Source organism: Papaver somniferum, unplaced genomic scaffold, assembly GCF_003573695.1.
Source record: "Papaver somniferum cultivar HN1 unplaced genomic scaffold, ASM357369v1 unplaced-scaffold_125, whole genome shotgun sequence".
NCBI lineage: Eukaryota > Viridiplantae > Streptophyta > Magnoliopsida > Ranunculales > Papaveraceae > Papaver > Papaver somniferum.
Genome location: NW_020621603.1, coordinates 1,204,825 through 1,214,354, shown reverse-complemented (window position 1 = coordinate 1,214,354; position 9,530 = coordinate 1,204,825).

Sequence of the window (9,530 nt, the reverse complement as noted above, 5' to 3'; positions counted from 1 at the left end):
GAAGTCCCTAAATACTGGTTTCGTCCATGAGATGTTTTTAAGTGTTGATTTAACATGATTTCCATCATTGACAAACCATTGATACCACTAGTATTATTACCACCAACATCAGTACCACTACATCATCCATATCCATTTCACCTGAATTATCCCAATAACCCAATTTAATTCAAACCTTCAACCAAAACTCAATTAAACATAGTCATACTTCATTTTAATTCAATTAATTTCAATTATAAACCCATAGTTATTTAAAGAAAAGAAAACTCCCAAATTAATTTCAATCATAAACCCTAATTTAACAATTGAGTCAAATCAAACATGCAAATACCAGTGGTCATCACCGAACTAGGATAGAAAGTGTAGTTAGAGCACTGCTCAGTCGAACTCGCAAGCGTTGATATCTCAAGCTTGTTTGTCAAGTTTAGTTTCCAAAACTATAAGTCTTGATTTCTAGTCTACTTATAGCTAAGTCTCGAACTAGGATAGAAAGTGTAGCTGAGCTGTAGACTCCACGATGTTCATCATGCAAATACGAAGAACTACTCAAGGAACTGGTGGATATTCATCGACTAAAAGGTATGTGGAGACTTGAACTTATCTATCACTCAAAAGTCTATCTACTCTATCTCCTATCTTGAGACAAAAGTCGTATTGCTATATAGGCTTTGATTATACACATTTGCTATTTCAAGCCGAGTTTATCTCGCTTATCTATTTCTCGAAATATGTGTTGGTAAGCTTTCGCTTTGGCCAGGTTCATCTTTACAAGTGACGAAATCCATGTTGATTGTTTCAATCTCTTGAAAATCGCTTTGATGAAAAATGGAGTGTGAATAACCTCTATATAACATCCTCTAAGAATGTTTCAATGATTGAAATAAAGAGTTTATAATATGTAACCATTTTTTGAATATAAGCATATAATGTGTTCACACATTAGTGTATAAGTCCAAAACCGGGAACCAAATATATGCATACTTGTGTGTGTACTAAATGGTTGATGGATACTGGGTCGTGAAATTCCGCTGAGTTTGGAAATCAAAACCAACTCAATCCGGTTACCTAAGTATGCGTACTCGTACGCATACAAGCGGAAAGTTCACGTCCGTGAATTTCTGCTGAGTTTGAATACCAAAACAAACACAAATCCGGTTACTTAAGTACGCATACTTAAGTGTGTTACTTTCTAAAATTGGTTTATTCATGAACTAAAGCATTTATATAATAAGGAATGCAATTTGCAAACCGTGGTTATAATGTTCATGAATCGATTCAAGTGAATCAAAACCAATTTTGCTTCTATTATGTCTTGTATACTTTTATAAGATCTAAGCAATTGAATAACTCTCGAACTAGTTCAGTTGAGTCATTTGGACTAGTTAAGGTGAAGATGAATAAGGTTGATATGAAAGTGCTCATATGGCTAACCATTTGGTTAACTACTGTTGAACCAACTAGGTGTACACGTTTAGGTACGGTTACACAAACCTAAATGAACGTGCATTTCATTTGTGTATAACAAGCTAAGATTTGATCTAACGGTTGAAAGCTATTATCTTGAATCTAATCAGGTTTTCATCTAACGGTGAATATTGAATGCTTTGTTACCAAGGTAGATTGATTGCAAACCTTGATTTGAAGACTATATAAAGGAGAACTCTAGCAACTGGGAAACCTAATCCCCACACCTTATGTGTGATACTATTTGTATAAGCTAGAGTATATTCTCCTTTAACCTTAGGTTTCTATCGAGACCCTGTAGGTTAACGACTTGAAGACTTCATTGGGATTGTGAAGCCAGACCCAACTATTTTCTCTGTAGTTGTGTGATCCGATCTTGTTGTTTCTATCGTATTTAGTACAATTGTAAAATAGGCTCGAGATTAATTTCTCTGATAGGCAAGATAAAAAAGTAGTCGCAAACATCTTCGTCTCATCGTTTGTGATTCCACAATATCTTGTTTCGCTAGTCGATTAAGACTATTGTGAGGTGATTGATATTTCTAGGCTGTTCTTCGGGAATATAAGTCTGGTATATCAATTGGTTCATGTTCACCTTGATTTATCAAAATAAGGGACAAAACTCGTAGGTATTTCTGTGGGATACATATTTATCTATTCTTGTAGACTTTTCTGTGTGATACATATTTGTTTATTAAAGTCTTCGACTTTGGGTCGTAGCAACACTTAGTTGTGGGTGAGATCAGCTAAGGGAATCAAGTGCGTAGTATCATGTTGGAATCAGAGACGTAAGGAGTGCAAATGTACCTTAGATCAGTGTGAGATTGATTGGGGTTCAACTACAGTCCAAACCGAAGTTAGTTTGTAGTAGGCTAGTGTCTGTAGCGGCTTAATACAGTGTGTGTTCAATATGGACTAGTCCCGGGGTTTTTCTGCATTTGAGATTTCCTCGTTAACAAAACTTCTGGTGTCTGTGTTATTTCTTTTCCGCATTATATTTTGTTATATAATTGAAATATCACAGGTTGTGCGTTGTATCGATCAATTAATAAATCCAACCTTTGGTTGTTGATTGAAATTGATTGATCCTTGAACATTGGTATTTGGTATCGTTCAAGTGATTTCTCTTGTATTCAATTAAGACCTGGAGATTGCTATTTTCTTGAGTAAGTATTATATCGAGAAATTGATATATAATTCCATGATATACTTTTCTTAAGATTGAGTCTAACTGTCTAGTTGATTCTCTTGAATGTATATTGGAGTTAGTCCATACAGATTGCTAAGTGAAATATTCGGTGAGGTTGTTAGACCCCCACTTTTGCAATTGGTATCATAGCAGGAAAACACTATAAACCTAATAAATTTGTGTTTGACTGATCCCTAAAGTCTCTCCTCATGGGAAATTTCTTTGGGAAACTTGCTCTTGGCATCTATAACCCACACCAGAATTCCTTAAAGATTGTTCAGAGATTATTATGGTCTAGTCGTTTGGCTTCTCATGATAATCTCATCCCATCAAAGATCTTGGAAAACTTAGATGATGAGAAACAATCTAGAGGAAAAATTAAAAGATCCTTTAAGAAATGAAGATTGAGAAAACCTTCTTTATGCTCAAAGATATGGAATCTCACTAAAACGTTCTTTATCCTTGAGGAATACTATCGTGATGGATCAATTGACAAAGATCTGTTTAGAGCATTTGATAAAGTTTTTAGATTCTTAAAAAAGGTTAATTCAGCTAAAGATAAGAATCGCTCTGATAAAAGTTCGGTATACATAAAATCATGCAATCATGATGTACGAACTAAACATGTTGTCAACACAAGTGAGTTCAATAAAACGGGCTCTCGTGTTGTTGATACAGGTTTAAGGTATCTCCTTTCTGGTCATATGAAAAGAAAGTTAAAAACCTCTATTAACCCTGATTATCATCATTACTATGATTATACCACTGGTACAGTTCACAAATATCAACCGGATATGGTGCATGAGGGTCTCTCTGCACATCTTGCCACTTGGTAACTTGCTTGGCACTACCCCATTTGTATATGTCTTGAGATGGGGCAAGAAACGGTTTGATTTGTTTGTACTTGGGTTAATGTTTTATTTTATCCTCCTCAGGATAATTCCAAATAGCTTTCTACTGCATCGTCTTTTCACACGATTATGTGCTTTCGCGAGTTGCATAATCTTGGTGTTTGAACACCTAAGATATCCTACATTCCTTTTGTAGGTCGTTGTTCATGAATGGGTTCAAGCCCATTCTTGGGTATATAAAAGAAGCGGTACGCGTACCTTCTTCTTCCCCCACCTTGTCCGCGTTCGTGAACGTTTTCAGGGTTTTTGTGGTTTCTCCATTAAACATCCTTGAAGATCAAAAGGTATAAGGGTTTTTCAAGAAGCATATCAAGTAAGTCATCTCTTCCACTAATCTCTTGATTTTTAAGATCTCATTAAGAATTTCAAGGTTTCAAAAGAAGGTTCAAAAAACTTAGGTTCTTCATCTTCTTCTAGCATGAACTTACCAATAGATCAAAATTCCATTAGGATTAGATTTGTCAATGATTTTTGTGGGAAGTTTTTTGAAAGAATTTCTTCTAATGGGTTTATTTTAGAAAAGAAGTTGGTTTTTACTAGTGGGCATAAAGAGGATTTGATTTGTTTTGAAAAATTCAATCATGGTAACATCTTTAATGGTCATGGTGAAGGTTTTGATACTCTCACAAGAATCTTCTATGCTAACATCCATGACGTTAATCTTGATGACATGGAATTCAAAACCATGATAAATAGAAAAAAGGATTCTTGTTAATAGAGAGTTAATTTCAAGGATTACCAAAATTTCTTTGGGTAATTTTCGCCTCCGTAGACCAAGTGATGAAAGACCAACATATGAAACCATCTCACATGGTCTTTGTGGCAAGAGTATTGATTGGAATATGGGAAACTTTCCTACCAATAGTCTTAGTCTTCCTTTGATGTCCTTTGGAAAACTTGGTATATTTAACCTTTGTCCCTCCACGATTGAAAATTCTCGTTGGAGTCGTGAGTTTGCGGAGTTGGTCTATTTCCTTGAGTTGGGAACTCAAAGTCTTGACATTTATGGGTTTATCATTTATCAAATGTTGTCAATGACATCTCCCAACAAGAAGTTAGGTTATCCATGCTTGATTGAGCAAATTTGTCGCACCTTCTCCATTGCTCCGATTGACAACTCCATTGGAACTCCCAAGCTTGTTCGTCCATGTACCTTCAAACTATGAAGGAGAATGCTTGCAAGAGACAAAGATGTGACAACCTTGATGACCATGTGATACTTCCTCCATGAATCTTCTTTATCAAATTCTTAAAGGTGTTGATAAAATTAGTGCCAAGGTAAGGTGTGTGAAAGAACAATTACTTGTGATTGCTACTAAGTTCCCAGAAATCAATGATGACATGGATAAGATTCAAGCCACTCTTATGGTCTCCGATGATGAAGATGATGATTAGTTTTTCGTGTTTTATCGTTTTTATTTAGGCTTTAGATTCTGTTTTTATCTTGTCTAGGAAATCTTCTTATGAGAATTTTATTCTTGTGTTTTTAGGAAGAATAACTAGAGTTTGGAATAGCCATTATTGTGATTACACATAGCTATGTCCAACAATTTTCATCTTCAATGTTTTTAGATTTGTTTGTTTAAAGTCTAAAGTTTGTTTAGAAGATGATTTTTGCAGTATTAATCTTTATGGTTTTATATATTGCAAATTTTTATGGGATATGTGTGTTTGCATCCGTGAACTATGATTGTCCCATACATGGTCAAAAGTTAAGTCTGTCGTATGTCAATATGCAAGTATTGATAAAAGATTGAATGAACTTTTGACAAACAAAAGTTAAGCCTTATATGTCATTATGCAAATATTGATGGAAGATAGGATGAACTTTTGTTTACAAAGATTAAATCTATTGTATGTCATTGTGAAAATAATGATGAAGGATAGAATAAATCTTTGTTTATTCCGCAATATTGATCTTCCATGATCCATATTTTATGTATATATTGTGCGGCTCCGTAAGTTTTCTTATGTTGAGCATTTCCGATTAAATTAATCATGGGTTCTCTTGTGATTATTTTAATTGAGTACTTTGGATACAAATTCATGTTTCATGTGATTTGTAATGTCCAAAGAAATCCTTTTTTTCTTGTGAAAGTAAGGTAGCTCTTGTTGTTCTTTCGGGAATGACATTTTATGGGGGAGAGTTCTTAATTGCCAAATCTTTGTTGGGAGTGCGTCTGTGGAATATTATAGGGGTTATCTTGTATCTTTATAAACCCCTTGATGAATGCATTTAGTTTCGGCTATATGATTGCATCTAAAAAGTTGATATGTGTTTTGTTTTGGTCATGAAGTGTCTTTATGGAAATTTTATTAGGATCCCACTAGTTTTCCTGCCTTTGCCAATTTTATTGACAAAAGGGGGGAGAATTAATATGTAGTTCAGGCTACAAATACATATGGTTTTCGGATCACTATGTAAGGGGGAGTGTTTTCATGTGAGATGATGTATTGACTACGGGGGAGTGATACATATCACCATAGTATTGTTGTCGAAGTTGTGATACAATTGAACTTTGATGTTGTGTAATAATACTATGACATTGTGTAACAATGATTGGGAGATTTTGTTTTCTCATTGTTATGGCTACGGATCTTCAACAACGATGATGATGCATTGAATATCTTTGGAATCATTGGAGTACTTGGAAGTGAAGAAGATTTCGAGTAAGGTTGAAGAACCAAAGACATCATGCATGTGGAAGAGAAGCTGCAAAGTTTATTTATTTTGTATTCCATATGTGTTGATAGTTTTGTCACTAAAATTGACAAATGGGGAGATTGTTAGAGCACTGCTCGGTCGAACTCGCAAGCGTTGCTATCTCAAGCTTGTTTGTCAAGTTTAGTTTCCAAAACTATAAGTCTTGATTTCTAGTCTACTTATAGATAAGTCTCGGACTAGGATAGAAAGTGTAGTTGAGCTCTAGACTCCACGGCGTTCATCATGCAAAGACGAAGAACTACTCAAGGAACTGGTGGATCTTCATCGACTAAAAGGTATGTGGAGACTCGAACTTATCTATCACTCAAAAATATATCTACTGTATCTCCTATCTTGAGACAAAAGTCGTATTGTTATATAGACTTCGATTATACACATTTGCTATTTCGAGTCGAGTTTATCTCGCTTATCTATTTCTCGAAATATGTGTTGGTAAACTTTCGCTTTGGCCAAGTTCATCTTTGCAAGTGACGAAAGTCATGTTGATTGTTTCAATCTCTTGAAAATCGCTTTGATGAAAAATGGAGTGTGAATAACCTCTATATAACATCCTCTAAGAATTTTCAATGATTGAAATAAAGAGTTTAGAATATGTAACCATCTTTGGATATAAGCATATAGTGTGTTCGCACATTAGTGTATAAGTCCAAAACGGGGAACCAAATGCATGCATACTTGTTTGTGTACTAAATGATTGATGGAGACTGGGTAAGTATGCGTACCCGAACGCATACTGGCGGAAGTTCACGACCGTGAATTTCTGCTGAGTTTGGAAATCAAAACCAACTCAACCCGGTTAACTAAGTATGCGTACCCGTACGCATACTAGCGGAAAGTTCACGTCCGTGAGTTTCTGCTGAGTTTGAATACCAAAACAAACTCAAATCCGGTTACTTAAGTACGCATACCTGATAGACGCATTTATGTGTCTAATTTGTCCTCAATGTTTCGTATTGTTAGTACTTGTTTTCGTCCTTATTATGGTATTTTGTGTGTTTGTAGGTATTTTTTGGAAATAAATATTGATGGAAAATTTGGCTCAAAAAGTTGTTAAAGGCACCCCGGAGGACATATGTTATTCGGACTCCATCAACGGATAAGGGGCGACCACTGGATAAGGGGTGACTTTCTTTAACAAATTCAAAATTTTGTTTTGGAGGGAAAATGGTGAAGAGAACTTGAAGATTTTCAATCGGATGTTTGGACGTGATTTAGTGAGATTCAATCCCTGAAACTTAGTGGGTAGACTTGATATGACCATAGGAAGCTGTTATGGGTATTCGTTTGGCTTAATCATGTCATGGAGCGAAACAGGGCAGCACGTGCATGAGAGAAACATTTCTTGGGATTGCATGAGTTTTGGAGAATTTGAACGTGTTCTGAACGTGTATGATGACTAGAGCAACAGTTTGGAGCGTATATAACTTATATTTGGAGATTAATCCAGCTGCAGACACGTGATTGAAGAAAAAAAGGAAAGAAAATATTTCTGAATATGAGAGAATATTGGGAGTAATTGAGCGAGATTCAACGGGTTGTAGGTGTATAAATAGGTTTCTGGTAGGTCGAGAGTGGGGTGTCGAGAGTTGGAGGTTGAGAGGATAGCTCAGGAGCAAGAAATCACGAGTTGATCACACTCTGTTTCTGCTGCTGTCGATGATGAAGAACACCAAGAACACGAAGAACAGACTCGCGGAGACAGTCGTTTATCAACAGTGATAACGACACAGTGGCGGGGGTCGTAGAAGCTTAACAGCGACTGTTGGCTTTAATCGTTTTATGTAACAGTGTTTTGCAACAATTAAAAACGTTGCAAACACCCGATTTTTAATAGTTTTTCTCCAATTCATCATTTGTAAACACTTAATCAACTTTTAAGCGCGTTTCCACAATGATGAGCTAAACCCAATCCTTGGGGCGACGGAGGATGCTATCTTTCCAATGAAAAAGTGGTAATTCTTAATTATTTAATTTGTGCAATTTTTATTTATGATTATTTGCCTAGATTGAAAATAGATTTTATGGTTTTTGTTAAACAATTGTATTTTCTTTTGATGGAACATGCTTAGCCTAGGGTTTTGATGTCTCATGCTTTGGATTAACATTTGTTGTTTCTAAAAATCTACTTTTGCAATAGTTGAGAATCAATTTGAACGTGTGAAATTGCATGATTATAATTAGTATCACTTTGGAATTGGTAAATAGCGGAATCCTAGCCCCAGTCTCTCCATAATTCTCACAACACTTTTTATTCGAGTTTGTTATATTTTTTTTATTTATAAAAATTAAGTCTAAAAAAATCTTCCTTCACAAGTCTCAACGAACCTTTTTACTACAACAACTTGAAGACACATCAAATTTTTGGCGCCGCCGACGCGGACTTGTCTTTAGGCTAGAGTTTTTAGATTTTTTTTTTTAGGTTTTTATTATTATTATTTTATTTTTTACTTTGTTCTATTTTACGTTTCTTTGGTATTTGTCTTTTCAATACAAATTTTTGGAATTTGGAGCGAAACAAAAAGAAGTTGTCAAAGCTGTTGGTGATTACTTAAATATTTGGAATCAAAAGACGAAGCGAAAAGAACAATAAAAAAAGAGAAAGAGAGAGAATTTTATTAGATTGTATTAGGAATCTTTTATTTTTGTAATTTTCTTTTTCTTTTGCACTTTATTTTTGGACTTTCTTTTGGACTTTGGACAATTGGACTTTCTTTTATTTTTTTTTAACCCTAAGGAAGGGTAGTATTTGAAATATTAAATTGTTTGCAGAGAAGGACGGCGATTACGATATCGCCTCGGCCCCTCGGGTTCGCACATGACATAGGAGTCGTGGCCCGAGTCGACTTCAGCGGTTCATCCCCCGTCTGGAACGGGAGGTAAGCTTGTCGAAACACTCGCGAATCCCCTGCTAGCGAGTTACTGTATTCCTTCGTTTGCATATTGTAGTTGCAGGAAATCCTACACTACACCCCTCATATGATTTCATTATTAATCAACTCATTTTTAGGTTTACACTCTTAATTTTATTGATCAATCTTTGAATGTTCTTACAAGAAAAGATAAAGAAATCAAGAACGACCTCTTCTCTAGACTTTCTCTCTCCTATTTACTTTTTTCCTACTCAAGTGTGTATACTCTTCTTCTACTTCTTCTGCCGAATTTGATTGCCAAGTGTGTATACTCACCCTATCATAATCTGTATTCCTCCCTTGAACTAGTGTTTGTTGAATTGGTGGTTGAA